This window comes from Aegilops tauschii, chromosome 1 (assembly GCF_002575655.3).
Source record: "Aegilops tauschii subsp. strangulata cultivar AL8/78 chromosome 1, Aet v6.0, whole genome shotgun sequence".
NCBI classification, from domain to species: domain Eukaryota; kingdom Viridiplantae; phylum Streptophyta; class Magnoliopsida; order Poales; family Poaceae; genus Aegilops; species Aegilops tauschii.
In genome coordinates this window covers 43,998,947-44,005,443 of record NC_053035.3, presented here as the reverse complement: position 1 = coordinate 44,005,443, position 6,497 = coordinate 43,998,947, and the positions used below count along the sequence as shown (strand labels likewise).

Below are 6,497 nucleotides of genomic sequence, written 5' to 3'. Positions count from 1 at the left end.
GAAGCATGGCGCAGGCGCAGAAAAGAGGAGAGAGCAGCGAGAACGGAGATGGGATACAGGCGGTGAAGAAAGAAGATAAGGAAAAGGAAATTGTTTCTAGACGCGTGGGGCCCTAGCGCGTGGCGCGCTTGCGTGGGACTGACGGAACGTTTCAGCCGGCGCTCCGGCTGGAAACGTTTCCCAGCCACCAAACCCCCGACGCTCGAGTCAAACCCCTCCTCCGGCTCACTCCGCAATCTCACTCACTCCAGCTCTACTGTATCGTTTATCCACGTCTTGTGCGCAGCACACACTGCCGTGACAAGACAATGCCGCTCCTGCTCCTCCTGCTCGTGCTCCTTCTGTCGGCCGCGCCCGAGGTGACGCCGTCGGCGCTGCTGGGCATCAACTACGGCCGGGTGGAGAACAACCTCCCGCCGACGACCTCGGCCCTGCAGCTCCTCGCCGGCCTGGGCGTCGGCCGCGTCCGCCTCTACGACGCCGACCCGGCCACCCTCCGCTCCTTCGCCAACACGGGCGTGGAGCTCGTCGGCGGTGTCCCCGACGAGTGCCTCGCCACCGTATCCACCCCCTCCGGCGCCTCCTCCTGGGTCCGCTCCATCATCCAGCCGGTGCTCCCGGCAACCAAGATCTCCGTCCTCACTATCGGCAACGAGGTGCTCACGGGCGCCAACAGCTCCGCGCTCTCGCCGTCGCTGCTCCCGGCCATGCAGTGCATCCACGACGCGCTCATGCAGCTCGGCCTCGACAAGCAGATCGCGGTCACCACCGCGCACAACCTCGGCGTGCTCGCCACATCCTACCCGCCCTCCTCGGCCTACTTCCGCAAGGACCTCCTCCCTGTGCTCTGCCCGATCCTCGACTTCCACGCCCGCAACGGCTCGCCGTTCCTCGTCAACGCCTACCCATACTTCGCCTACGCCGAGGACCCCGCCGGCGTGGAGCTCGAGTACGCCCTGCTCGAGCCCGGCCACGGCGGCGTCCCAGACCCATCGTCCGGGCTGCGCTACCCCAACATGTTGGTGGCCCAGGTGGACGCAATGTACCACGCGATCACGGCGGCAAACCGCGGCGTCGCGCGCGGTGGAGGTGTGCGTGTCGGAGACCGGGTGGCCATCGGCCGGCGACGGCAACGAGACCGGTGCGACGCCACGGAACACCGCGAGGTACAACGGCAACGTGATGCGGCTAGTGGGCGAGGGCAGGAACACTCCGCTGCGGCCGGACGGGGCGCTGCGTGTCTACATGTTCGCGCTCTTCAACGAGAACATGAAGCCCGGCCCCTCGTCGGAGCGCAACTACGGCATCTTCAAGCCTGAAGGCACGCCGGTGTACGTGCTCCCCTACCGCCTGCCCAAGGACAACGCCACTGTCAGAGTAAATAACCACGGGTAGCCTTATCAGCTCCCCCTGGCTTTTCAAGACATCGGGCCGACTGCGCCCCTCAAGCATCCAAGACGAAGGGCCGCCTTCTCGTGGCCGGCTAGTCCAGTGGCCAGCTGCAGGAAGGCGGCGAGGTTCAGTAAACCGCCCCGAAGTGGGCCGACTCCTAGCAGGCGGCCACTAGAGTGGCCCACTCCTAGCAGGCGGCCCACCATGCGCCTTCAAAGTTTGCACCCACATAAAGGCGATAAGACGGGGCGTGGCTACAGTGAAGCCTGCCGCCCCCGAATCCCAGAGCAAGCATGGCCACAGTGCACCATACCGGGCTGTCTCCCCCGCCCGACGCGGCACTGTTGCCATGCTGACCATGACATCACCTATGGCAGAACGACCATGCCCTCCACGACGGGCTGTTGGTACGGCCCGTAGGCAGCGGGCCCTACCAGACAGCGAGCTACCCCAAGGCGGCACGACCAGACCAGTCAGGAGGCCGGCTCCCAACAGTCGGCCTCCCCTTCCCCTTGAAGTTTGTGCACCATTAACCAGATAAGACGGGGTGAGGCTACAGTGAGCGCTCACCAGGCGGCGACACTGTAGCCATGCCCGCCCCGACAAAGCCATCGTCATTAGGGGCAAGGCTAGAGTAACAAGCAGCCGACAAGACCCACAGGTGGTGGGCCCAGCCTGTCGACCAAGAGGCCGGCAGCCAGCGGGACCCACCAGTCGGCGGGCCCCAGCGGCCGGCGGAGAAGCCGGCGTCCATAGACACTGACGGTCTGGGTCCACACCCAGCCGGATTACCATTGTACCCCTGGGGTAGGCCTATATAAACCCCCCAGGGCACCCATGCAAAGGGTTGAACTCTTAGAATCATACACACCACATAGAGAGAAGAGGAGAGCTAGCCTTGCCATTCTTCTTCCTCTAGGCGAACAGCTCAAGGAGCCACTTGTAGCTACTTACTGATTTAGTGATCATGCGGAGACACCGCGGAGCAGGACTAGGGGTGTAATCTCCTAGGAGAGCCCCAAACCTGGGTAAGATTCGCCGACTTGCATGTCTTCGCCTCATCCCGTTTTCAGGCACCGGCAACGTCTTACTGGCTCCCACTATGATTAGCCATCCTTTGGCATATGTCGCACCTACCACCCGACATTTGGCGCCCACTGTCGGAGTAAATGACGACGGGTAGCCTAACCGGCTCCCCCTTGCTCTTCAAAAAATATCGGGCCGACTGAGCCCTCAAACATCCAAGATGCAGGGCCGCCTTCTCTTGGCCGGCTAACCCATCGGCTGGCTGCTGGAAGGCGGCGAGGCTCTAAGAGCTCTCTCGAAGAGGGCCGACTCCTAGCAGCCGGCCACCAGTGTGGCCGACTCCTAGCAGGCGCCCTGACCCATACCCTGAAAGTTCCCACCCACATAACAGCGATAAGACGGGGCGTGGCTACAGTGAAGCCTGTCTCCCCCGAATCCCGGAGCAGACGTGGCCACAGTGCGCCATACGGGGTAGCCACTCCCCGTCCGGCGCGGCACTGTTGCCACGTTGACCATGACATCGCCCACGACAGGCTGTCAGTATGGCCCGCAAGCGGCGGACCCCTCCTACCAAAGACATACTAGAGGGCGGCTGGACTTGACCAGTCGGCCTAGGGGGAGGCCGGCACCCAGCAGTCGGCCTGCCCCCGCCCTGGAAGTTTGTGAACCATTAAGAAGATAAGATGGGGTAAGGCTATAGTGAATGCCCACCAGGCGGCGGCACTGTAGCCATGCTTACCCCGACAAAGCCATCGTCACCAGGAGTAAGGCTATAGTAACCAGCAGCCGACAAGACCCCCGGGCGGTGGGCCCAGCCTGTCGGCCAAGAGGCCGGCAGCCGGCGGGACCCACCAGTCGGCGGGCCCCAACGACCGGCGGAGAAGCCGGCGACTACAGACACTGAAGGCCTGGACCCACATCCAGCCGGATTACCATTGTACCCCTGGGGGGTAGGCCTATATAAACCCCCAGGGCACCCATGCAAAGGGTTGATCTCTTAGAGTTTTACACACCACATAGAGAGAAGAGGAGAGCTAGCCTTGCCCTTCTTCTTCCTCTAGCTAAACAGCTCAAGAAGCATCTTGTAGCTACTTGTTGATCTAGTGATCATGCGGAGACCCCGCAAAGCAGGACTAGGGGTGTTATCTCCTAGGAGAGCCCCGAACCTGGGTAAGATTTGTCGGCGTGCATGTCTTCGCCTTATCCCGTTTCCAGGCACTGGCGATGTCTTACTGGCTCCCACAATGATTAGCCACCCGTTGGCATATGTCCCACCTACCACCCGACATTTGGCGCCCACCGTGGGGCCAGGTGCACCATTGTCCGGAGACCTGCTCTGGACGGGAACCCTCTTCCTCCCCAGTGAGCGTAGCCAGCTCGGCACGCCCGATGGCACTTGCCCTGACGTGCTGCATGACGTCGACGACGCCTGCGCAGCGAGCTGCCTCGCCGATCTTCTCGGCGAGGTCCGCCTCTGCGACGAGCCCGCGCCAGGCGCGGGTGCAACCAGCTCCGAGAGCTGCCTCGTCGACTTCTTTGGCAAGATCGACATCGCCAAGGAGCTCACCTCCGACTTGGAGTCGATCGGCTCCACCGACCCGATGCTCGTCGACTCCAACATGGCATCCCTTGACGCCTTCCCCACCAACGTGGTGGTCATCGATGACCCTCTTCCTCGAGCCGACAGCAGCGGTAGCACCGTTACTGAGGTGCTGGTCATCAGTCACGGCGCCACCTCCGACGGAAACGTCCACGACACTCTGCAGACGACGCTGCATGACCTGTCCGCCCCCATTCCAGTTGACGCCGACGCCGACACGTTGGAGGCCCACTGCCTTGCCCTCATCGAGAACGGCAAGAGGATAGCCTCCATGAGACGCCTCACCGAAGCTTACCAGCGCGAGGTCAATCGTGCCGCCTCTGGCACGCCGCCTGCTGGCGGACCCAGCCAGATTGGCGCTATCAAGAAGCGCGGCGCCGCCATCGCCAGCATGCTGGGTGCTGACCGCCCAGTCTACGCCACGCCACTCGAGAACCTGCGTGCCGCCCAGGCGGGCGTAGACGAGCTAGAAGGGCTGGAGGGCGACGAACTTCACTGCATGACCAGACGCGTCCAGCAGCTAATCGACGCGGCCACAGAGCGGCACGAAGCCAGCGTCCGCGCCGAGAGTCCTCCCCCGCACCGAGAGCACGACGTGACCTCCCGGACGCCGACTGCAGGCGGCGCCCGCTAGCGAAAAGACAAGGAGCTGACTGCTAGCCGCAGTCGGACGCGCCTCACCATCGAGCGTGACGCGGAAGGCCGCCCTCGAGCTGTGGAGCGATGAGGCAACAACCCGCCTCCTCCTCCACCCCGCGGGGAGAGAAATCCCACCCCGCCGCCTGTGACGCACCCGATGCTCAGCGGCCGACTGGGCCGCCGTGAAGGAATCGGCGAGAATGACGCCCGCCATCGTATCGACCGCCTGGCGCGATCCTTGGCGCTAGAAGAAGAAGACGATGTCGGCCTGTCCTGCTTCGGCCCCCGCATCCGCGACGAGCCTTTCCCCAAAGGGTTCGTGCTCCCAAGAGAGATGCCAAAATATAACGGCTCGGTGAAGCCGGAAGACTGATTGATAGATTACTCCACTGCAGTCAGCATAGCAAACGGCAACAGGTGTGTTGCCGTGAAGCACGTCCCACTCATGCTTCAGGGCACGGCACGCACCCGGCTAAACAGCCTCAATCCTTACAGCGTCAATAGTTGGCTGGACTTCACGGAAGTCTTCATTCGCAACTTCACCGGCACATACAAGCGAGCACCCAAGCCACGTCATCTCTCCCTTTGTGTCCAAGGCCCGACCGAGTCTAGCCGCGACTACCTGACACGCTGGGCCGAGCTCCGCAACTCCTGCGAAGGGGTGCATGAGGTGCAAGCAATAGAGTACTTCACCGCCGGGTGCCGAGAGGGCACCCTCCTCAAGCACTGACTTCTCTGCGACGAGCCGGCTACACTCGACGAGCTGCTGATCATAGCAGACAAGTACGCCATGGCCGACTCCTCAATGAAGACCGAACTCCGAGTGGACGCCTCTGGAAAGGTTCTTCCTTCGGCGCCAAAAACGCCGGCTGGCAACTCCAATCGACGCCCACATCAGAACGACAACAAGAGCAATGCCCCTATGCCGCCTTCCACCAGTCGGCAGGTGGCCACGGTCGAAGGCGTGCAGCCTGAAGGGCAGCCTATGCCCAAGCGTCCGAAAGGCGGCAGGCCGGCTTGGCAGCCGGCCTTCTCCTACGAGCAAACCCTTGATGCTCCCTGGAAGTTCCACAGCGGCGCGAAGCCGTCCAACCATATAAGCCAGAAGTGCCATTGGCTCACCCGAATCTCCAAGGGCGAAGGATTGCTGCCCCCTCCGCCTGCTGGCCAGCCGCCTCCGGCTCCTCAGCAGTCGGCCGCCCGCCCAGCAGTCGGAGCCATTTAAGACGAGTTCCCTGACGAGCATCCAGCCTATGTCATCTTTACAAGCCAAGCTGAGGATAGGCGCAGCCGGCGCCGACAGCACCAAGAAGTCAATGCAGTCGCCTCCAAAGATCGAGAGTTTATGTATTGATCTGAAAAGCCTATCAGCTGGAGCCAAGCTGATCACCCAGAGGTGATGCCATCTCCAGGCTCCTATGCATTGGTGTTGGATGCCACCTTCGCAACAGAAAGGCGAGCTGCTCGTTTCTCCCGAGTTCTGATTGATGGCGGGAGCAGCATCAACATCCTGTACCGTGACACCATGGAGAAGCTGAACATCAAGACGAAGCAGCTTTTGCCCAGTTCGGTCATTTTCCATGGCATTGTACCCGGCCTATCATGCTCACCAATCGGCAAGATCAAGATAGATGTGCTTTTCGGAGACAAGGATCACTTTCGCCATGAGGTAGTCTGGTTCGAAGTGGTGGATCTAGAGAGCCCTTAGCATGCTTTGCTTCGCCGACCTGCCCTGGCCAAGTTCATGGTTGTGCCCCACTATGCCTACCTCAAGATGAAGATGCCGAGCTCCAAGGGCATCATCACCATAGTCGGAGACTACAAGAAACCCTCTGCCTGT

The 6,497-nt window shown here is 61.9% G+C and overlaps 1 pseudogene; it reads left to right on the top strand.

Annotated features, from left to right (window-relative positions):
- Positions 1-308: 308 nt before the first annotated feature.
- On the top strand, positions 309-4,652 carry LOC109755710 (glucan endo-1,3-beta-glucosidase 11-like; annotated as a pseudogene).
- Positions 4,653-6,497: the final 1,845 nt, after the last annotated feature.